The sequence below is a fragment of the Phacochoerus africanus genome, chromosome 9 (assembly GCF_016906955.1).
Source record: "Phacochoerus africanus isolate WHEZ1 chromosome 9, ROS_Pafr_v1, whole genome shotgun sequence".
NCBI lineage: Eukaryota > Metazoa > Chordata > Mammalia > Artiodactyla > Suidae > Phacochoerus > Phacochoerus africanus.
The window spans coordinates 26,885,246-26,910,054 of NC_062552.1; the positions used below are offsets into that span (position 1 = coordinate 26,885,246).

Sequence of the window (24,809 nt, forward strand, 5' to 3'; positions counted from 1 at the left end):
TAAATATTATGCTTCATGATGAACTCTTAGAAACAGTCTCAACTAAAAAAAAAAGACCCAGTTAAAAAAAGATGTCTGTTAGTGTTTCAGCATTTTATAGATTTTAGCCAATGTAATAAGGAAAAGAAATGATAAAATATAATAAGAATAAAAATATCCTCTATATTTTTATTTATTTATTTATATATATATATTTTTAAGGCCGTACATGTGGCATATGGAAGTTCCCAGGCGAGGGGTCAGTCGAACTGGAGCTGCAGCTGCCAGCCTACGTCACAGCCACAGCAATGCAGGATCTGAGCTGCATCTGCGACCTACACCACAGCTCACAGCAACGCCGGATCGTTAACCCACTGAGCAAGGCCAGGGATCGAACCTGCAACCTCATGGTTCCTAGTCAGATTCGTTAACCACTGCGCCATGACGGGAACTCCCCCAAATTTTATTTTATGTGTATTTGTACGCACGTGTGTGTATAAATGGAATACTCTTTAGCCATAAGAAAGAAGGAAAGCCTGCCATTTGTGACAACTTGGATGAACCTTGAGGACATCATGCTGAGTGTTTTAAGTCAGAGAAAGACAAAATTAATATTACTTAATTGTGGAATCTAAAAAAGACAAACTCAGAGAAAGAGAAAGAGTTGAATCATGGTTACCGGGGGCAGGGGGACAGGAGAAATCAGGAGATATTGGTCAAAGAATACAGACTTCTAGCTACGAGATTAACAAATTCAGGGAATCAATACACAGCATGGTGATTATAGCTAATTATACTGCATTATATAATAATACTGTATTCTAAGGTTAATAATGCTATATCATAGCAAATAATACAGTATTATATGTATTAGAAAGTTGCTCATTGAGTAGATCTTAAATGTTCTTAACACAGTGGTAACTATGCTGGGATAGAAAGGTTGGCTAATGCTACAGAGGTAATCATTTTGCACTTGTATAAATGTATCGACTCAACACCATGTACATCTTAAACTTACCCAATGTTACATGTCAGTTTTCCCTCAAAAAAGCTGGAAAAGGAAAAAAAACTGCCAGAGTAAAAGGCAAAAAGTATACAAGACATATTTTAGATCCAGATAGAGGAATCTGCCTTACTGACTTTGTTGTTGTTGTTTTGTCAAGAAAGACACACTTTGTGATAAAGCAGTCTCCAGGACAGAATCTATCCCACAGCTCACAATGACTGGGATAAGGATCAAAACTTTATTCTAAAAAGCTAGCGAGGAGGAGAGGGTATGAGAAAGCCTGAGCTCTCAGGGTCAATTTATGATTAAGCCTGACGATGCTGTTAGTCTGAATGAATTTGCACTGCTGTACAAACTGAAGGCGAGGCTTATTTATTGCCATGTGATTTGTTTCTGTTTGGAGAACTGTGTTTTAGGTTATAATTTCTTAAGATATCCTTCCAGTGCTTATCCATGTGATACATAGAGGCCTGACAGTAGCAGTGTTTCCTTAAAAACTCAAAAAGTGGAGTTCCTGTTGTGGCACCGTGGTTAATGAATCTGACTAGGAACCATAAGGTTGTGGGTTCGATCCCTGGCTTTGCTCAGTGGGTGAAGGATCTGGCATTGCTGTGGCTGTGGCGTAGGCCGGCGGCTATGGCTCCAATTAGACCCCTAGCCTGGAAACCTCCATATGCCACAAGAGCAGCCCTGGAAAAGACAGAAAAACCAAAAAAAAAAAAAAAAAAAGAAAAAAAAAGAGAGAGAGAATGAGGAAGAAAAAGCTAAAATCAAAACAAGACATTGTGTGCATCCTGATTTCCACTTGTTTCATACTCATTTTTAAAAAATAGTCCTATACATACAGAGTATCACCCTGAAGATGAGACTTGCAACATTCTAAAAAGTTTGGAAATATTTTATCCTGAAAGTGTATCCCAGTCTTATGTTAGGAAAGTGGAGAGTAGATGGAGTAGAAAAATGAACAGCTCAAACAGAAACAGGACAAAAGGCAAAGCTCCCTTTCCTTCAGTGATGATTCGATCTGGAGAAGTGCCTGGAGGTTCCCACATTTAGGGAAAAAAAGTAAATATTTTGCTTGAGATACTTGAAAGTCTGCAATTGCACCAATGGTTCAGTCCAAAATTTTGTTATGTTTATGTTTTTACATTTTGAAATAAACTTGTATCAGAATACATCTCATTGTCCTACAAGAGCGCATTGAAAATGTGTATATTCTAGCATAACTTTTCTAGAATTTTCTTCTTAGTAGAGAGTTCTAAAGCAAGGAAACGAAGGCATATGAGTAAATAAATTACGATGTATAACATCTTTTTTTCATTTGCTTTAAATTAGCTACACAGTTTTCCTCATGGAAAGGACCACTTTCCCTGTATATCCTTTCCTTCCTGAGGCAAAGATGTATGGATTCAACACCAAGCCTGGCATAACTTGTGAATTTTGACCACACATATTGTTCCCATTGGGAAGAGATGCTTTGTATCTTCCATGAACAACTTTGTTCATAACCAGTGTTTTTAATTGTAAGGGAGTCCTTGTTATGACTACATATTCTGCTGTTCAACCCTCCTGAGAAGCCTGTGGGCTGGAAGCCACAGCAGCAGTAGGAGATGTAGAAAACTGACACATCCTCCCTGCCTTGTTCAGTGAGTTAAGGATGCAGCATTGCCACAAGCTGTGGCGTAAGTCACAGATGTGGCTCAGAGCCAGCATTGCTGTGGCTGTGGCATAGGCCTGCAGCTGCAGCTCCCATTTGACCCCTAGCCCAGGAACTTCCATGTGCCACAGGCGAGGGCTTTTTTTGGTTTGTTTGTTTTTTCTAGGGCCGCTTTCCGCGGCATATGGAGATTCCCAGGCTAGGGGTCTAATCGGAGCCACAGCCGCCAGCCTACGCCAGAGCCACAGCAATGCGGGATCTGAACTGCATCTGCGACCTACACCACAGCTCACGGCAATGCCGGATCCTTAACCCACTGAGCAAGGCCAGGGATCGAACACACAACCTCATGGTTCCCAGTCGTATTCGTTAACCATTGCGCCACGATGGGAAGAACCCAGGCGAGGGCTTTAAAAAAAAAAAAAAGAAAAAACTGACACATGGTGGTGGCTTGTCTACCACATGGGAAGTGTGCACAGTCAGCTTGATCGTAAGTGTTCTAAATAATCCTGAGACCAAAATAAACCTGAGACCATTTTTCGGCAGCTTATCCAAGCACAGATAAAGATGGCTGGCACTTTCATTGGTCATTTGCATGTTCTAGTTTAGATCAAAATTTTATTTGGCTGCACCCATGGCAAGCATAAGTTCCTGGGCCATGGATCAAACCACAGCAGTGACAATGCCAGAGTCTTAACTGCCAGACCACCAGGGAACTCCAAATTTCGATCAACCTAAAGAATTTATAAGATTCTCTTGGCACAACATCATGGATTATATTTTGCAACTTAAATCTCTAAATGAAATTAAAATCGTAAGTGTTACTCCAGACAGGGGTTGAAGGTTAATGTGGGGGAGGTGAGCTCTGGAGGTCATGGGGTTGGAGGGGAGAGGAAACTCCGTCGTGGTATAATTGAGAAAGGGAGCAACACACAGGTTTGAGAGGTGAGCACATGTGGTGAGCACAGGAAGAGAGGACATGATGCTGTATGTGGTCTCGACAAATAAATGGGAGAGTTTTAAGAACGGCAAGGTCCTCAGAGAGCTTCAGCTTTGAGACGGAAAGTAACTCATGTTTTAGAAAAGCTTGCAGAGAAAAGAAAACGGTATATCTTATCCCACCTTTTTTTAAAATGTATGAGGTATTTCATAGAATCTTCTTTGTGACAGTTTGAGTGGGGATACCTCAAGGGCCCGAGAATCAAATGCATATATGACATATCTGATGGGACTGAAATATTGTCTTGATTTGCTGTGTTTTTCATTCGTATGGATCACACTGGATCATCCAAACTTCAGCCCTATTAGTGAACAGCCAGCCCAAATTGTATTATTAATTAATTTTGCCACTGTTTAACTTCCCTCTCTGCAGTTAGAGGTGTTATCATTGAATTATTAATGTACTTTTGAGCTAAGAATTTTGGAAGAGCCAGAGCGGCCGACTTTTTACTGACCTACCTTGAGTTTATTTATTTACTTATTTAAGGCTGAATAGTCTAATCAACTGTGCCTACATTTAAAATCTAAGCTATTACTTGGTAGAATACCAAAATAAGTCAGTTTTCAATATGTGAATTTACTAGTCAAGGTAAGATGAAGGAAAATATTCTTGTTTTTACCATGTTCCAAATCTTCCACTCAACCCTTACAGTATGTCAGAAATAAGCATATCCTCTTTGGTTTTAGCACCCTCTGGGATTGATTAGTAGGCATCAAGACACTAGCTAAGTCTTTCCGATAGCAGTACTATTTAGTAGACATAGTACTATCTATTAGGAAAATTTCAATACAATTTACTTTTCTTTCTTTTTTTTTTGACACTTTCAAAATACTGTCTTCTTTTTTTAATGCTTTCCTTTGTTGCGCAAAAACTTGTCAGTTTGACTAAGTCCCATTGATTTATTTTCGCTTTTATTTCTTTTGCCTTGGGAGACTGACCTAAGAAAACAATTGTATGGTTGATGTCAGACAATGTTTGCCTATGTTCTCTTCTAGGAGTTTGATGGGGGCTTGTCTTACATTTAAGACTTTTGCCATTTTGAGTTTATTTTTGTGTGTGGTGTGAGAGTGTGTTTCAGTATTGTTGATTTATGTATGGCTGTCCAGTTTTCCCAGCCCCACTTGCTGAAAAGACTGTCTTTATCCCATTTTATATTCTTGCCCCCTTTGTTGAAGATTAACTGACCACAGGTGTCTGGCTTTATTTCTGGGTTCTCTATTCTGTTCCATTGGTCTGTATGTCTGTTTTGATACCAGTACCACACTGTTTTGTTGACTATGGCTTTGTAATAGTGCCTGAAGTCTGGTAGAGCTATGCTTCCTGCTTGGTTTTTGTTCCTTGGGATTGCTTTGGCAATTCTGGGTCTTGTATGGTTCCATATACATTTTTGGATTGTTTGTTGTAGTTCTATGAAAAATGTCATGGGTAATTTGGTAGGGATTGCATTGTATCTGTAGATTTCTTTGGGTAGTATGCCCATTTTTATGATACTAATTTTTCCAAAGTAGGAACATGGAATATCTTTCCATTCCTTTGAATCCTCTTTAATTTCCTTGATTAATGTTTTATAGTTCTCAACATATAAGTCTTTCACCTCCTTGGTCAGGTTTATTACTAGGTCTTTAATTTTTGGGGGGTGTGATTTTAAAAGGTATTATATTTTTGTATTCCTTTTCTAACATTTCATTGTTAGTGTAGAGAAATGCAGCAGATTTCTGAATGTTAATCTTGTATCCTGCTACTTTGCTGAATTCGTTGATCAGTTTGAGTAGTTTTTGTATTGCGTCCTTAGGGTTTTCTATATATAGTATCATATTTTCTGCATATAGTGACAATTTTATCTGTCCTCTTCCAATTTGGATACTCCAAAGACAGACTATGGAATGGGAGAAAATAGTTTTAAACGATGCAACTGACAAGGACTTAATCTCTAAAATATACAAACAACTTATGCAACTCAACAACAAAAAACCATCAACCCAGTGGAAAAATGGGCAAAAGACCTAGACATTTCTCCAAAGAAGATACACAGATGGCCAACAAGCACATGAAAAAATGCTCAACATTACTAATTACTGGAGAAATGCAAATCAAAACTACTTTGAGGTACCACCTCACATCTATCAGAATGACCATTATTAGCAAGTAACAGACAACAAATGCTGGAGAGGGTGCAGAGAAAATGGTACCCTCCTACACTGTTAATGGGAATATAAATTGGTAACAACCACTGTGGAAAACAGTATGGAGGTACCTTAGACAACTAAATATAGAACTACCATATGATCCAGCAATCTCGCTCTTGAGCATATATCTGGACAAAACTTTCCTTGAAAAAGACACGTGCAACTGTATGTTCATTGCAGCACTATTCACAATAGCCAAGACATGGAAACAACCTAAGTGTACACTGACAGATGAATGGATTAGGAAGATGTAGTACATTTACACAATGAAATACTACTCAGCCATAAAAAAAGAACAAAATAATGCCATTTGCAGCAACATGGATGGAACTAGAGACTCTCATACTGAGTGAAGTAAGTCAGAAAGAGAAAGACAAATACCATATGATATCACTTATATCTGGAATGCAATATGCAGCACAGATTAACCTTTCTACAGTAAAGAAACTCATGGTCTTGGAAAACAGACTTGTGGTTGCCCAGCAGGAGGAGGAGGGAGTGGGGGGACTGGTAGTTTGGGCTTAACAGATGCAAACTATTGCATTTGGAGTGGATAAGCAATGATATCCTGCTGTATAGCACTGGGAACTATATCTAGTCACTTGTGATGGAACATGATGGAGGATAATGTGAGAAAAAGAATGTTTGTGTGTGTGTGTGTGTGTGTGCGTGTGACTGGGTCACTTTGCAGTACAGTAGAATATTGACAAAACACTGTAAACCAACTATAACGGAAAAAATAAAAAATCATTAAAACAAAGAAAAAAAACCCCAAAATACTGTGCATGTGTCACTCACAGTTGGAGATTTTGGAAAGCAGAGAGATGTGTTCCACATGTTTCTTCTTTGACTCTCGAAAAAAACTTACTCTAAAAATTTTTTGTCTGCCTTAAAGAATGTCTAGGTGACTAAAAGAAATAGTTGGTCATTATTCCTTAGGATGTTAACACAGCCTGCCAACAAAATCCTGCAGAATTGATTCTACGAATTAGTTTGTATTTTTAAATTTTTTATATCCAGGGCAGAGAATTAAATGATTTTGGTTCCAAATCCTGTAAGCAGCACTGTAAGGGCAAAAGTCTTAATAAAATACATTAAATTGTTTCTCATGAGAAGACATTACATCTATGTTTTACATGTCTCAGAAATTTCTTCCTTAACTTTACTTCGTCAGTGAAATATTTGTGTTGCTATGTTGTAACAATAAATAAAACTTGGCATTAAAACTTATCTTCAGACTCAATTTCAGAAACTGCTGGATGAAGAGATACTAACTGACGCAAAAATATTTAGATGCATGGGTTTACAGAGTTCACAGGTTTTTCTTGCCTTGGATGAGAGTGGCAATGAATAAATTCAATGTATTTCCTTGAGAAAAATGTTCTGTTCATGAATCAGATCAATACATACAATTTCAAGTTTGTCTTTTTTGTGAATTTTTTTTCTAGCAAAAGGATACAGTGTTTTCTTTAGAGCTCTAGAAGAAATCATGACTTCTGAAATATTTAGAACTGTGATTTAGAAGTCTTTTTTTTTTGTATTGAGAAGCATGACAGTGTATATAGCACAATAAATATGCATTTATTTATGTTAAACATGTATTTTAACTGTCATATATTTTATCAAAAGAATAATCTATTAGAAGTACAAATACATTCATTTAATCAACAAACATTTACAGACTGCCTGCCTACCATGTGCAAAACTATGCTGCACATGTGTGACATTTGGCAGGTGTAAATATTAGCACCTTGAATGCCATCTTGTTAAATCTTTATAGGGAGCTTTAAAGCATCTCTCATTTCCTTTGTAATTAGGAGAGTAACCTTGAGCTCTGTTCTAGCTCTTTTTTTTTTTTTTTTTTGAGAATATTTTTATAGACTCTAAAAGTAAGACTTCGAAGGGAACTCCTTCAACAGTTTACCTTGCAAACATGAAAAGGGAGGCCCACAGAAGGAAAGTGACTTGTCTAAAGCAAAACTGAAGGCAAAAACCAAAGGCCATTTTCATAGGGTTCCACCACACTTTGTCAGGTTTGAGTAATGGTTATGGAGAGCTCCCATTGTGGCTCAGTGGGGTAAGGACCTCACATTGTCCCCATGAGGATGCAGGTTCGATCCCTGACCTCACTCAGTGGATTAAGGATCTGGCATTGCTGCAAGCCGTAGGGTAGGTCACTGATGCTGCTTGGGTCTGGTGTTGCTGTGGCTGTGGTGTAGGCCTCAGCTGGAGCTCCGATTTGATCCCTGGCCTGGGAACTCCCATATGCCACAGATGTGGCTGTAAAAAGAAAAAAAAAAATGTTTATCAATATGTGGTCGGTGAAAGGGACAAAAACTTGGGTAAAATTAGCCTTAAGGGCTCTCTATGAATTTCAGTTGTCTGGAATTTGTCTCTGGTAAGGTTAAAATGAATTATTTATATATGTAAGTAATTCAATTTAGAACTAACTTACCAACCTGAAAAATAATATTATATATATATATATCCAGCACTTTTTTGAATAGTTGATTATATTATGTTGTACTTTTTTGTGTGAAAAGTTTTGGGTTTAGCTCATCCTTAGTGAGCTACGCTGCTTGGAAGTGTTCCTCTCTGTTTGGTTTTCTGTACAGCTGTATCTTTTTTTTTTTTTTTTGTCTTTTTGCCATTTCTTGAGCCGCTCCCGCAGCTTATGGAGGTTCCCAGGCTAGGGGTCGAATCGGAGCTGTAGCCACTGGCCTATGCCAGAGCCACAGGAATGCGGGATCTGAGCCACATCTACGAACTACACCACAGCTCACAGCAACGCCAGATCCTTAACCCACTGAGCAAGGCCAGGGATCGAACCCACAACCTCATGGTTCCTAGTCGGATTGGTTAACCACTGTGCCACGACAGGAACTCCTGTACAACTGTATCTTAAAGAAGCATGCATGCATTTGTGAAATGGAGCATAGACTTTGATATCAGTCCCTCCTGGACATGAGAGATCATGTGAGTAATTGATACAAGATTAGATACTGGCCTGAAATACTGAGCAAGAGCAGACATACTTCTTTTCAGAGATGTGATAGTACTTACAGATATTCTGTGAACATTAGCTGTCAGCAAAGTGAGAATTCTAACTGAAAAGTTAATGTGTGATATAGCTGAAAGACACACACAGAGAGGTAATCTAGATATGTGTATCTCTACATGCATTTATATACAGATACCTTAAAATATTCAATAATACAGTAGCAGACTGATATTTTAAAAGAATACGTGTATGTATATTCTTATGTATACAAGACACATGTACATCATGATGCTATCTGAAAAATCCATTCTATTAAGCATCTAGAATTATTTAAAATACCAATACTCTTATTTGTGTCCCCCATAATGAGTTGTTCATAGAAATCACTTAATACATCTGTTTTAGTAAATAGCGAATGAATAACATTTGAGATAATTCTACCAGACCGGGCTATGTCGCGGGAGGAATGCAGTGTTACATCAGGGCTAACTTCAAATGTCAGTCAACAGGAAACTGTTCTTAACAAGTGGAGTCAGTGGCGTTTTTAGTTGGTGTTTAAGGACTGCTCCCAAAGCCCCACCCTCTGTAGAATCTTCCTACTCTTCAAGGCCAAGTTCAGATGTCATTTCCTCCATGAAACCTGCTCTGATGAACCCAGCCTGAAATGACTTCCTTCCGCCTTGAACTCTTGCAGTTTTTTCCTAATTGACCTGAATTCGTGTTTCTCATAACCTCCCTTTTATTAAGTATTTACCTATACACATCATGTCTTTTCTACTAGATCGTAAGTTTTTTTCAGTCAAAGACAGTATCTTACATTATTGGTATGTTATGCCTTTTGTGAGTAAGTAATTAGTAGATATGGGCCGATCACCTGATTTAGTCTTTGACTCACATAAAACTGAGTGTGCTGCTAAAAGCTATATCCTTCTGTAGTAATTTTGACAGTGGAGGAAGCCTCCCTGTAAAATTAGAACTTGTTCGGCTAATAGACATTTGTGAAATTCACGCATGTCATATATTTAGTAAGAAGCTAAAATCTGCTATAATCAATGCAGAGACTTTTGTTCAAGTAAGTATATTTTACTTGGCAGGAAAGCATTAAAATGACCCCAATTAATTTGTTCATTGCTTCACATGAGCTTTGGCTCAGTATATGTTCCCTATCCCGTTATTACTTCACAACATTGTGGCCTATCAAACTGCAGAGTGTTCTGTGATAAGAAGGTACAATGCACAAAGATAGCTCCTATTTTATTCTTTTTTTTTGTCTTTTTTTGCCATTTCTTGGGCCGCTCCCACGGCATATGGAGGTTCCCAGGCTAGGGGTCTAATCGGAGCTGTAGCTGCCAGCCTACGCCAGAGCCACAGCAACGCAGGATCCGAGCCGAGTCTGCAACCTACACCACAGCTCACGGCAACGCCGGATCATTAACCCACTGAGCAAGGGCAGGGATCGAACCCGCAACCTCATGGTTCCTAGTCAGATTTGTTAACCACTGCGCTACGACGGGAACTCCTATTTTATTCTTATCATTGAAAAAAACATGCTCACTAGGGCTCCCAAATGACATGCTGGATGGCCAGTGTCTGTGGTCATTTTTTCACCTGGCCTCCCCGGATCCCTCTGTTCTAGTCACAATGACCCCCCTGCCCTCTAAACACACCCAGCAACCTCCGTGTTCAGGATACCATATTCTGACTTGTTTGTTTTGCATTAAATACTATTATTTCAGATCTGTTCATAGTTTGCTTTCTTGTTTCATGCGGGTTTCAGCTCATTTACAGAATAGGGTTCATTGAACGAACAATCTAAGGAGCATCTCTGCCTTGCTTGCCTTTGTTCGTCTTTCTGGTGATTCCGGATCTGTCTTGCCTAAATTGATGTAAGGATGGAAGAATACTCAGATGAGGATGGACAGTGTATTTCTTAAAATGTTCTCTTTTAATATTCTCTCCATCTGCCTCTGACCAGGCTAGGCAGAAGCAAATTCACAATAAAACTCCATGAAAGGGAGGCTAGAATTTGTCAAGGTCCAGCCAGAAAGCAGGCTACATGCAGGGACATCATAAGTGGTTTCCTTCTCCACCACACAGCTGACCCCATGAGAGCATGGATTTTTGTATGTGTTATTTTCCACTGTTGTATGCTTGGCACCCAGAAAAAATGTAGGAACTCAATCAACATCTCTCGAGTGATAGAAAGAGCAGTTGCCACCCTCACGCATTAAATCATGCTTTAAGTCTCCTAAAAACAAAGACTTAAAGAGATGCGGGAGAGCTTAATACTCATTAATCTTTCTATGGTATTGACCTTCAAATGGCATACATTGAGTGGCTTTTAAAAAGGGTAGCTCATCAGTAACCAAGGTTTTATTTGTAATTTTATCTGGATCTCTTTCCAGCTTATTGTTTTATCTTTTCCAATAAAGTTGGTTCCCTTGCAATTTAAAAAAAAAATTAAAAAAAAATAAAAAGGGTAGCTCGTAAATATGTATTATTTGGTCTGTTCAGAGTTACATCCCCCCTTCTTCTAGGAAACTATTCCCCCACCTCTCTAAACATGGGATTCTTGAGAGGGCCTAGAAATTGCAGCATTTCTGCCCATCCTCCCATCCCCTTCTGAGTATATTCTAGTGCACTGCCTCTAATAACTGGTCCAGAGATGAACATTTGACTCAAGGAAGGTCAGTAAAGATTTCTCTCCCCAGAGTTTTCTGGCTGGTGCTTGTGCAAAAGTGCTCACTTTCCTTATATAAGACCCTGCACCTTTGGGCATTAGTAGACATGAAAAAAATAAAGCCAACACACAGAGAAAAGAAGTGATGGGGGAAGGGAGACAGAGAAAGAGGGAGAAAAGAAGGAAGGGAGGAAGCAAAGGGAAGGAAAGGGGAAAGGAAGGAGAGAGAGAAGGAAAGAAAAAAGGAAAAAAATTAATGTTGGAGTCCTTGGTCTAGTTTTTCCTACGATCAGCTCCACCAAACTCTTTCCACAGTCCACTTAAGTGAACTCATAAATGTCCCCTCTTTTTTTCCCCTTACATAATTCAACCTAATCACTCTTACTAATACAGGATACAATTTAGTAAAATTAAGGGACAATATCTTCAGCAGACATCTTCAGAATAACTGTGGGCAAAGACATCTATTTTTTAATGTTTTGTAGTAACTGTCAATAAACGACAAGAGAATAACCTTAAAATGAGATTCAGGGAGCTATCATCTCTGCAGGAGTCTGTGCTAATGAGATCCAGGGATAAGTCTTTCTGGTGATTCCGGATCTGTCTTGCCTAAATTGATATAAGGATAGAAGAATACTCAGATGAGAATGGACGGTATATTTCTTAAAATGTTCTCTTTTAGTATTCTCTCCATCTGCTTCTGACCAGGCTAGGCAGAAGCAAATTCACAATAAAACTCCATGAAAGGGAGGCTAGAATTTGTCAAGGTCCAGCCAGAAAGCAGGCTACATGTAAGCAATCAAATATAGGGGATAGGTTATACAGGAGATGAGAGAACTATAAAACTTTTTTTTTTTTTTTGTCTTTTTAGGGCCGCACCCACAGCATGTGGAGGTTCCCAGGCTAGGGGTTGAATCGGAGCTATATTTGCCAGCCTACACCACAGCCACAGCAATGCCAGATCTGAGCCGAATCTGTGACCTACACCGCAGCTCACGGCAACACTGGTTTCTTAACCCACTGAGGCCAGGGATCGAACCTGTGGCCTCATGAATGCTAGTCAGATTCATTTCCACAGAGCCACGACGGGAACTCCAACTTTACATATATTTCTTGAGAACTATAAAACTTAACATCACGAGTTCCCATTGTGGTTCCCATTAACCCCTATGGTGGATTAAGAACCCGATGTAGTCTCTGTTGAGATGTGAGTTCGATCCCTGGCCTCACTCAGTGGGTTAAGGATCCAGGATTGCTGAAGGCTGTGGCATAGGTCACAGATGTGGCTCAGATCCAGTGCTTCTGTGGCTGTGATGTGGCCTCAGCTGCAGTTCCAATTCAGCCTGTAGCTCAGGAACTTCCATAAGCTGCAGGTATGGCTGTAAAAAGAAAAAACAAACAAACACACAAAACCCTGAACATTAGACAATGAGGCACCCCAGAGATGAACAGTGCCTGGATTCGGGCAGGGCAAGGCAGGTATTCAAGGTACAAAATTTAGGAGGCACTCATTTTCAGGCATTGACCTTGTACTGTCCAACCTTGAGAGGCGGTGCCTCCTTCATCTTGCTCCCTGGGTGCCTCACTGCTAAGGACACACTCCTGAGATTAAATCATCAGCAGGACCTGAACATTCCTAGGATGGACAGATAAAGGGAGAGAACAGTGTACTGGAGCTCAACGTCCAGAGTCACCAGGAGGGAACTGAAGCCATTGTCGCCAGAGGCCCTTCGAGCTGCAGAGGAAATATAGGCTCTGCTGGAGGTACCACGGGAAGCAGAGAGGGGGAACCATTCTGGCTTCTGCATCCATCAGAGCCTTCCATTGGCTGAACCCAGCAGAATTCTAGCAGATGTGGGAGCTTGAGGATGCAGTCGTCAGGGATCAGTCCCCTATGATGAGAAGCAGAAAAAGGATGGACAAGCAAGACCGCCTGGAGCAACCAGCTTGATTATCCCAGGGCTGTATCCTTGGAGAGCAGAGGTGCAGATGGTACCTTTCTAATTCTGTTGTGAAAGTTGAGAAACAAAACTTGCCCAGAGAGGCTATTTTCCCACATCAATCTGTTTTTCTTTCTTTTTTTTTTCCTGATTAATATTTAGGGTATTTTCCTGCATATCCCAGAAGTGATTTCTTTTTTCTCTGAATGTTATCTAGCTGGTAAGAGAAATAGCTCTTGAATTGGACTCAGAAATCAGAAAAACTGATTCTATCTGCTTTGCCATTTTCATTTTTAACTAAGGGTGGCATTGCATTTTAGGTGGTTAGAAGTATTCAAGTTAAAAAAGATCCTAAAATATGTAACAGGTCATATGAAAGCTTTTGTAAGCCTATGGTATTTGGCAGCCTTGCCATAAATACCCAATGTGTGTGGGTTTGGCACCTTTTAGGAGAATCTTCAACACGTGTTTTTCTTTGGAAATTGTGTTTTATATGACTTTTTCTTGGCTGTTAGCACTGAGCATCACAGTTGCATGCCATCTGGAGGTTTCCTGCATGTGGCCTTCCCAAGAAGTCACTGCCTTGCTTAGAATTTGCCTGTCATGTGTTCCAGGGGATGGACCTACCGCAGTGATGTGTCGTCTCAACTACAATAGCAGAAGCCCTTAATTTTACTTTCATTCAGCTGTGTTTATAACTTTATGGCAGAATTAGATGTTATTGAACAAGCTGCATCCTACACGCATTTGTAGAAAGCCTTAGGATTGGATAAAACCCTAGGGCCCATCAAAGCCCGTAAGCTTCACTCATCATAGAAGAGATTCTTTCTGCAGTTTTTAGATTGTCTTTTAAGACTTTCAATGGCAGGGAGATCATCATTTTGAGAGCAACCCCATTTAAGTTTGGAGAGCAGTATATGACTAGAGAGTTATTTCTCATAATCGACCCAAATCTACTCCTGCCTATTTTTCCTCTGGAATCACACAGAATATGTGCATTTTCTTGATCACATAATGAGCTTGAACTATGTAACTACAACCATCATCTACCTCTGAATTTTACCCAAGATAAATACCTATAACTGCCTCAAACACTGATTCTATCATGTTTTCCAGATATGTTGGTTTGGTGCAAACTTCCTTCATCTCCTGTATATTTAACTCTGATTATACCTACTTTTGTTTTCCTACCTTTTTTTTTTTTTTTGGAATAACTGGCTTTAACTGGGCGAAAAGCCATTTTTGATTTCATGTGTACTAAGCTTTCTCTCTTCTTTCAAGTTGTACTCATTGCTTAGAAAATTTTATACCACGATTACCACAAATGTAAGATATTTTGTCCTTGTGGCTCTAGTGTCCTTGGTCACTCATTTAGAAATCAAGCTGACCTTGAGCTATTTGAAGTGAACAATGAAATGCGAGTGGTCATACTCACACAGTGATGCGACTGACATAATATTATAAAATCTTTTAAACTCTTTCCTTCATGTAAATATAGGACAGTGGCCAGGTTAATGAATCCTTCCTTTTAAATGCTTCCAAATAAATATCTCCTAATACCTGGCTAAATACATTCATCAGCTTAGTGTTCATCAGCTTAGTCATTTCTCGTTGAAAACAGCATCTCGAGTTCTTCCTACACATCTCTTGCTCCTGTTCCTATGAGAAAGCTAAGTTGGAAGGGAACTGGAGCATCATCTTGCCCTTGGTCAGGGGTCACCTTGTCGGAGGACGTTCTTAGTCTTCCTTTATCACCCGTGAGATGGGGGTCTCCAGCCTGTTCATCCTCTGTCCTCGCGATAATACCCTAACCACGGTCTATGGCTGTTGGCCTCTACCCTGCACCGTTCCATCCTGGTCATGATCCTAGTCCTTTGTGATCACCAGTGCTCTTGCAGCCCTGCAGGAGTGCGTGCTTTCTGTGCCCAGCCATCAGTGCCCTATTGTTCTTTTTGTCTTTCAAGGTGCCTTGAGTCCCACTTGCCAGGTACCTCACTTAACCTTTGCTGCCCTGGCACCTCTCAGCTCTCTGGCAGATTTTGAGTCCTATAATCCACTTCCGGTCCACACCTTTGGAAGCAGAGCCCCGTCCCTTCTGTTCTAGGGCTTCTCTAAATCTATCGGGAATTTCTATCATGCATTACCCCCAACGACATTCCTGGTATTCAGCAGAGAGAAGGAGCCTTGGGCTCTTCTCTGGGAACCTAGTAGCATGTAGTCATATCTTTTAAATTTATTTTACGACATGCCCAATGGAGACCAATACTTTGAGTTATAAGAATATTGCATCATGAATTCGAGCCTTCTCAAACCATGAAATCATCCCTGATACAGATGAGTAGGTGGAAATGGGTACATAATGAAAGTTTAAAAAAAAGGAGTTAGGGGAGTTCCCTTTGTGGTTCAGCAGTTAACGAACCCAACTAGGATCCATGAGGATGCAGGTTTGATCCCTGGCTTCTCTTAGGGGGCTGAGGATCCAGCGTTGCTATGAACTATGGTGTAGACTGCAGACATGGCTCAGATCCCACATTGCTGTGGCTGTGGCAGAGGCCAGGGGCTGTAGCTCCCCTAGCCTGGGAACTTCCATATGTCACAGGTGCAGCCCTAAAAAAGCAAAAAAAAAAAAAAAGAGAGAGAGAGAAGAAAAGAATTGAAGTTAATTTTGAACAATCAAGAAGGGTTGAAGAAACATTGCTTATTGAGTATGAAGTTTTCTATATCTGGAATGATTTTCAAGAAAGCACCTCTGCCTTTTCCTAGAGTTGATGCTATATTCCCTTCCAGTTCATGCATCATCCTCCACTTAACTGCTAAGTGGGAAACTACAGGGCTTTTGTGAATGGCACCTCTTTCTTCCATTATTCTTCATTCATTTTAGACACTATCTAATTTCATAAATTTATCTCACATTTATTCCTTTAACAAAAATCCCCCCCCCCTTGACTTCATTTTAAATACTCATCACCATTGACTGGCTGCATTGCATTAATTTTCTGACTAGCAGTTCTACTTAGATATTTCTCAACTTTCTGTCTACCTCAGTTATTGCCCCCTTGCTAACAAAATCTGAGTGGAGCAAAATGCTTATTCATGAACTTTAAGTCAGTCTTTACGTCCTAGAGAATAGGGTTCGGCTCCTGTAAAAAGGCCCCCAGGGCCCTCCATGAGTAGGAGCTATACGGCATCCACACCTAACATCCCTTCGATACAAGTCTCACTAAACTCTCAGTATATCCTCGACCTGGTCATCACATGTGTATTTTTCTCAAGCTGTTCCCTTTTGCCATCCCCCACTTGTAAACATCCTTCCAGGCTCAATTCAGAGCTAAACTAATCACCAAACATTTCACCATACCCCACCCATCCTTGCTTCACTACTAAAGAGAGAAAGTGTCTCACTGATGTCTCTAAATAGCTTCCTTTATAATTCTTATAATAGCTCCCATGCTCTACTGTGTATCATAGGTCTTTGTATTTATGAATATCTTCTCTGCCAGGTCATTAACTTAATGATGTGTTAATTACTATTCTTTGTTTCCAAGCAACAGTGGCCAACTCAAGCTACCTTAAGCAAAAAAGAGACTTTATTATGAGGATACAGGGGTGTGTCACAGAAACTTCCTAAAGGAGGTATGCAGACAGGCAAAGGGCAAACATTTAGAAGCCTTTCTACATGATTCTGAATCTCTGCTCTCACCACTTAACTAGTATGTATCACTATGCATGATCATAATGAACATTCTATGGCTCAAGTTTCTCAGGTATAAAGTGAGGCTGATAATAATAGTACCATCCTAGGATTATTGCATGATTTAAAGCCCTTGGCACAGCTCTCGTTAAATGTTATTTTAAAAACAAAGGTGGGAGGATAGGAAGCTCGATCCCAGGAAGGTCCAGCAAGCCATCTGGAATTCAGGCACCATTGCTCTGATTTGATGTCTCATTCCATCTCCTGCCATAGACTGAGTTTCTCTGCTCCTCATGGCTCATGGAAAACATTGCTGTCCATCTCCCCACCTAGAAAAGTTCTATCTCTGTCTCTGCTCCAAATGCTGGGGGAAGAGCCTGTGATGGACTCAATGTAGGTCCCAGCAGCTGCTCCAAGATTAATAAAAGAGTCCTTGAGCAAACAAGCAGATTCCATAAACCCATCTTTGTGAGAAGGCATGGCCAAGAGACGAAGGTTTAGGGAGCAAACAAGGCAGGGAGTGATCCACCGAAATGTCTCATTGATTTTGCTCCCCTCAGAATGTTGTTCTGTGCCTGTAGTTTGATTGCATCAAGTTCAATTCCTGCTTGCAGTTTGGGCTTGCTACTGCAAACTTGGTTGTTCCATGGACATCATTTGTTCAATTATTCCTTAAAAAATATTTGTAGAGTAACTTGTTCTGCTCTATATATCATGCCCATCTCCTGAGGATATAATGGAGTGAGATAGCGTGCACTTCGTGACCGCATGATGCTAATATTTATTTCTGGCTGCTTTGACTTAAAAAAAGTGTAACCTTCTTTTTATGACAAGCCCTCTCTAGTTTGTGAGTATTGATAACACTGTTAATTCTTGGCCCGCACCACTGGGCTTTCAATTCTGTTCTTCTCTTAACATTTGTTTTTGTGTTTTTTGAAGATTTAATTATATTGTCACAATTTAGGCAGGCTTTCCACCAGCATTCATTTTGGAACTGGAAATTACTCACCTCCTCCCAGTGCAACCCCAGAAGCATACAGGCATGAGTTCTAGACCCATCTCTACCACAGAAGACCTCTGTGCCTTTAGGGGACCCCTGAAGAGCTCTGGAGCTTCGTTCCTTCCCTTTAAACCAAGTCAATTAATAAGGGATGTTGACAAAATCATCCAGCTGTAAAAATTTGTGATTATCTGGATTTTTATGAAAAAACACATGATGGCTTCCACGTTTAGAGGCATACAATCTTTACTATTTATTCTGTGTTAGTTATCCATCCCTTATCTTTCTCTTCATTGTGGTACCCTTGTCTTCATCCATCTCTTTCTGTGCACGTGGTGAGGGTATTGTGAGGACAGGGTAAGGCTGGGTCAAAGAGAAACTAGAAGGAGATGATCAGCTCCTTCCAGAACTCCCAGCAGATGACCTCAGTCACTGTCTTTCTGAGAAGGGCTGGACCACCAATTTTGCTCCGAAGCTTCACTGTTCCTCTCACAGTCTCTGTAGCTCTGTCTGTCCTCTCCTTTTGCCCCACCTCACAGCACAGTTCTCCCCACTAATTTCTTGGCTCAGCTCCATGTTTTTGCTCTAATCTCAAATTCACCCCCACCTCCATAGGTTTCTTGTTGATTTTCTCCTCCAATGTGGCATCATTCTTTACCCCCATTCTGTGAGCCCCGTCCTTTATGGCTTCCAACTCCCATGTCTCTCCATTCACAGCCCCCCTACTCTGACTCTTACCCAACTCTCTCCCTCATTGATCACACACACCTCCTGTCTCTCCCTCTCTATCCTCATCACATACTTGTTAAAGCCCAGATTTACTGAGTGTCATGTACCATGCTATGGGCTAAGCGCTTTCCATGGAAGATCACATTCAATACTAACAAGCTCATGAGTCAGGGCTATTTAACTTCATTTTACAGTTGACGGAACAGAGAGGTAAACAGACAACACAGTTAAGAAGTGGCAGAGCAGGTTCAAGCAGAAGTCTGTCTCCTAAAACTGATCTTGTCAGCAGGAGGCTATAGGTTCTCCATTTATTTTTATATTTACTGCTATCTCACCCCTGTCCTACCTCTACTGAAATGACCCATTTCAAAATTTGCCAATGGCATAAATCCAGTACATTTCCCCGGGTCTCATTTTCCCTAACTGTCTGTGGTGTTCATCTGCATGGTGTAAGTATTTTGGGAAACTTTTTCCACCTGGTCTTCTGACATTGAACTTCCCCATGAACGAATTCATCTACCTTCTCCTAATTCCAAAAGGTGAGTGATCCCTCAATACCAGGATTTGAATCTCTGCTCTTCCTGACAGATTTCTTCAGAGAACTCAGAAATGGAATAAATCAAGATGAAGTTTTTAATTGCTTTAAGAGATAACTGAGTGCCTAAAGCCAAAAAAATTAGCAACATATTGTGAGTTTATATATGAAGAAGTAGAAGGTAGGGAAACATTAACACAAAGGGTGGGTAGAAGGAATTGAGAATATAGTGATGTAGGGTCCATCTCTACATGTGGCACAGATACTTGAAGGTAGGCTGTAAAATAGTATTAATTTCATTTTATTAATTTATACTGTAAACCGTAGGGTAAATACTGAACAACTTAAAGAGGAGGTAGAAATATTAAGAAAGAGATAAAATGAAATCATAAAAAAACGCTCAGTTGACAAAAGAAAAGAGAAAAAGAAGAAAAACAAAATGTAGAACAAGCAGAACAAATGAAAAATAGCTAACAAAATGGCAGATCTTCATCCAACCATATCAGTTGGTATCTTAGTTCCAACTGGCTATGCTGATAGGGCAGTACTCTCCCGTCTCCCAACATAAATAAAGGCTCAAACACAGGGATGTTTGTTCCTCACTCATTGAGTAGTCCACTGCACATATTCCTGTCAGCAGGTATCTCTCCTCCAGCTGGTCACTCAGGGACCCAGGCTCCTTCTATTTTGTGGCTCACCATTCCCTCAGGCCTTATTGTCATATGCATTTGACTATCGAAAAGGAAGAAGACACAGAGTTTCCGGGAAGACTTGTTCTGGAAATGGCCTGTGTCACTTTGTTCACGTGCCATTGCTAACCCGCCGTCTCACAGCCTCACCTGCACAGAAGGGCAGTTTGGTCACATCCCTCTAGCTGAGTCCTGGAAGAGGAGGAACCAATTTGTTGGTGAAGGGCCAGCACTGTCGGCTACAGAGGCACAGTTAAATGGAAAGGTTAGAAAATTTCAAACTTTATTATCCATAAAAGTCACCTTGGAGTTTGGAACAATGCACATACGTGGGCTTTACAAGAAAAAAAATTCGGATTTGTGGGTAGAGCACAGAAAGCTGCATCTTGAATGAAGTGGTTTTAACTCAGGTGATTCTGATGCTCCTCGGGCCTCGTTCTAAGAAACACTGCATGAGGCGGGAGGGTCCACTGTGGACACGGGAGGGGGAGAGGCTGACGTCTGAGATGTCCTCTGGAAGAATGGTCGCCCGTATGTTCTGGGATCAGCAGCCTCAGCATAATCTGGGAGTTGTCCGAAAGGCAGAGGCCCGGGCTCCACCTTGGACCTATCAAGTGAAATCATCTGCTCAGTTGGGTTTGAGGAGAAAGGGTCTAATTATTATATGCTGAGAGATTAGAGCACATGGAGGGTAGCCGAAGGAGTGCAGATGGGAGCCAGCCCTCTCCACTCAAGAACAGACAGGAAGAGATGATTCTGAGAGGAATGGTCTGTAGGATTTGGATTGAATCCAAGAAGCGAGAAAATAGAGCCAGAGGTGGGCCGGTGAACTTCTGGGGTGCTGTCCAGGCAGAAGGCAGTGATTGGGAAAGAAGTGTGCACATTCAGGAATATGGCTCATTTGTCCACTATGAGAACTCCTAATTACCAGCGGTATATATTTTCAATAGGTCATTTTTAACAACCTAGAAATACAAAGGAGTTATATCAAATATAGTTACTATCCCACTCTTTTATCTTCCATTTTATTATAATCATTTTTCCATACCATTATATCTTCTTCAAAAAATTTTAGTTGTCTCATATTCGTCCATCTTCCATAACTTTTTTTTTTGTCTTTTTGTGTTTTTAGGGCCGCACCCGCAGCATGTGGAGGTCCCCAGGCTGGGGGTCTAATCGGAACTGTAGCCGCCGGCCTACGCCAGGGCCACAGCAATGCCAGATCTGAGCCACGATCTACACCACAGCTCACGGCAACGCTGGATCCTTCACCCACTGAGCGAGGCCAGGGATCCAACCCTCAACCTCATGGTTCCTAGTCGGATTAGTTTCCGCTGCACCATGGGAACTCCCTCCATCTTCCATAACTTATTAACTATTTCCCTAGTGTTGGACATTTTGCTTGTGGACTTTTTTTCCATTGTTATACAAATAATGATACAAAGAATAGCCATCCTTGGACGTAAACCTATATGAACATTTCTGGCTATTTTTCTTGGGCTAGCTCCCCAGAATTACAATCGATGGGTCCACAGTCATTTACTTTCTCAAGTGTCTTGAAAATGTTAAGTTGTGTAGGGACTTTTCAGAAAATTGAAGAAAGTCTGATGAGAAAATGAGGTATTTGGATTAGTCGGTGCTCTTCCTAATTCATGCCCCTCCCCCCAGACTGGTTATAAGGATTAAATGACACCAGGGTATAAAGTGTTTAGTGATACACCTGGCATTTAATAAGCGTATAGTCAGCGCTTACTATATGTTAACTATTAATGTTAAAACAGTAGCACCCAGGTGCTACACTTGTCACGCGCTGCCTCATACGAAGGAAGCAGGGACTGCCACTTGCCTTCTCGAAGCCACGGTTTCTTCATCAGCAAATGAGCACGAATTACTGCCCACTCCACCTCGATTTTGTGGCGCTTTCTGTGACACATGTGGTACACACTATTTGTAATAAAATAGGCATTCAATCTGCGGTCACTAACAGTATTTATGATTTTCTCGGTCTGCTGAAATTGAAAATTTCCTCATTATTGGAATCTCCTTGTTCTCTGTACACAACCACCTTCCCACCTCAGTTTGAAATATCCTCAATGAAGGTGTGAATCTAATCTCTCTCATTATGTGTGGCGAGACAAAGAGGGGGTGAAGCACGTAGGAAACCTTTCAAAGACAAGAGAGGGTCTGTGAAAGCATTGGTGATCAGTCATGTTAGCTTAGTCACCCCCTGCAGCAAGGCATACACCCATGCATGTCATGATTCACACACTGGTTTTGGTGTACATTTCATTTCAGTGTACGTTTCAGTGTAATCAAACCCTGGGCTTGGTTCATGTGTGCCAACAGTTCATTACCTGTGGTTTACAAAGCCTGGTATGTTCCCAACACACATGAATGGCAAGTCGTTGGTACCATGTCAATATGCAGTAACTCTTTAGGTGCTGTTTAAGAAGCAGCTCAGGGTGATCTGGACTCCCTGGAAAGGGAGATGTGACCCATGAGTGACACTGGTCTTGCTGCTGGGGAGACGTTGTTCCTCCTGTAAGGATAATTCCAATCCTGGATAATTACAATATAGGAAGGAACATTAGCAATGAGGAACAAGGTGAGGAGAAAAATACTAGGAAAATGAGTGTATTTTAAAATATTTTATCCTACATGAATATTTGTCTTTTTTCCCCATGAGGAACTTACATCCCCCAATGAGTAATTTCACGCTCAGAATTGATGGGTTATTTTAAATTAAACCTAACGTTATTACAGATTTTTAAAGAAAAATTTAGTCTGAGAGGTTAAAAAAAATGTAGATATCTTTTCAACAAATAACATTACCAAAAATTGTATGTGTTCCTTGAGACCTTGGACCTAAAGTTTTAGATTTCATGAAATATTTGGAAATCAGACACATGTAGAAGATTACATTTTGGAAAATGATTTCTTTGCTTCATCATATTTCTCAGTTTTGTTTGGAGAATACATTCTTACAGTACCAAGACAATATCGAGCTGATAACTGAAAGCCACAGCTAATTTGCCATTTTCCTCAGCCTCAAGTCCAAGTTCACATCTGGGAAGCCCACATAACTGCACTCACCAGGTTTGTCATAACCTGGATCACTACATTAATAGCTTTGATCATGAGCTTGGGGGAAAGTGGGAGCCAAGGACACCTCCATCCTTTGAGTCCTTAGTTTGTTTCATTTTTAGGGAGAATTTGTTCCCTGAGCTCTAGAAAGAATTATTTCTTATTTAGTAACAGTGAACTATTTCTCAGTGGCAGACAAAATAGAGAGTGATTTTCATTTCTCACAGTGATCTCCATGAGCTGCAGGACTTTGTATGTATTCCAAGTTCCTGGCACATAGAACGTGGTTAATAAACATGTTCAAGTCAAAGGGAGGATAATAAAAAAATATACTGATTATAATGAACCACAGTTTATGTGTTATACACCATTAGTAAAAGTTTCCTTATTTTAAAAGTAAGAAAATATTTATTTGACTAGCATAAAGCTATTTATTTACGTTATTTGCCATTTTCTGGGCTGGAACCCAGTGGCATTTAAAAGCTTGACTTAACCTTGGTGGATTTTGGTGTTACATCGCCACCTTGTGGTTACTAGGCTGAAGATGTTTGTCTCACAACAAAACCAAATGCTTTGTTTTTTCAATGCAGGGGGCAGAAAACCATTTATTTGTACTCGTGTGCTCACACTCGCATACACAGACACACACCAGGAACCTGAGAATCTGAAAGCAGTGTTTTATTGCTTGGAGACAAAGAAATATGTAAGAGAAAGTATCTAAGAATAATCTTTTCACATAGACCATCTCTTGTATGATAAAATAAGCTATGTGACCCATTTGTTATGATTGAATACATAGGGATATTATAGTAAATGAATGTATTTGCTATAATACCATGATTTCAATAATAAAGTGCAAATATGTTTCCTCTATTTACCATAAAGAACAGATGAATAGAAGAAATCATGTTTTCCTTCCTGCTCTTCTAAGAACGTGTTTACGTCATATAATGTACCACTTTTAAGGAAACATAAAGAAAACGTACATAGAAATCACATTTTCTTAGATGACTGTGACTAGGAATTTCCAAAGTGACTTGTTTAGAAATAAAATCATCTAACTTAGTGTATGAGTAACACAGTCCATCGAGAAGATCTTTTTTTCCGGAGGAACAGAATTGCACATCTAATAGAGGATGGAATTCAGAGAATATGATGTAGAAAGTTTTGTTTTTAAAGTCCTGTGATTCTTTTTTAAAGAGACACTTTAAAAGGAACATGTATCTTAATATTCTCTTTCACAGGTAAGGTGTATATTCATAAACTTGCTTTAAATATGCTTATTTAAATTTTCATCTACGTATTGCTCTTAGAATTGATGGAGTTAATTTGTGACTGGCACTGACAGGAAGAGAGTCTGTTCCAGAGCTTATGTGTTGGTAGGCAAGAGGGAAGGGCCATTTTCTAGGTCGTGAACCCAGATCCTCTCTGAGATTAGACTTGCAGTTTTACCCCCCCCCCAGAAAGATCAGTTAGTTGCAAAATAATATTGTTAATCAAGAAATACAGTCTTGCATGTATGTATTCTCATTCTCGTTTTGTAACTGTCATTCTATTACAGGCTGCTGTTTGCAGAAACCTTTCTTTTTCTCTTTCAAATTACATGTGCTAATTCCATTTGTTGCAGGGCCA

At 40.1% G+C, this 24,809-nt stretch overlaps 1 protein-coding gene across 1 annotated transcript in view; it reads left to right on the forward strand.

The window, feature by feature from the left end:
- Window positions 1-24,809, forward strand: part of HMGCLL1 (3-hydroxymethyl-3-methylglutaryl-CoA lyase like 1) — a 136,705-nt gene that overhangs the window by 103,095 nt on the left and 8,801 nt on the right. The gene's annotated exons all lie outside the window — the stretch shown is intronic.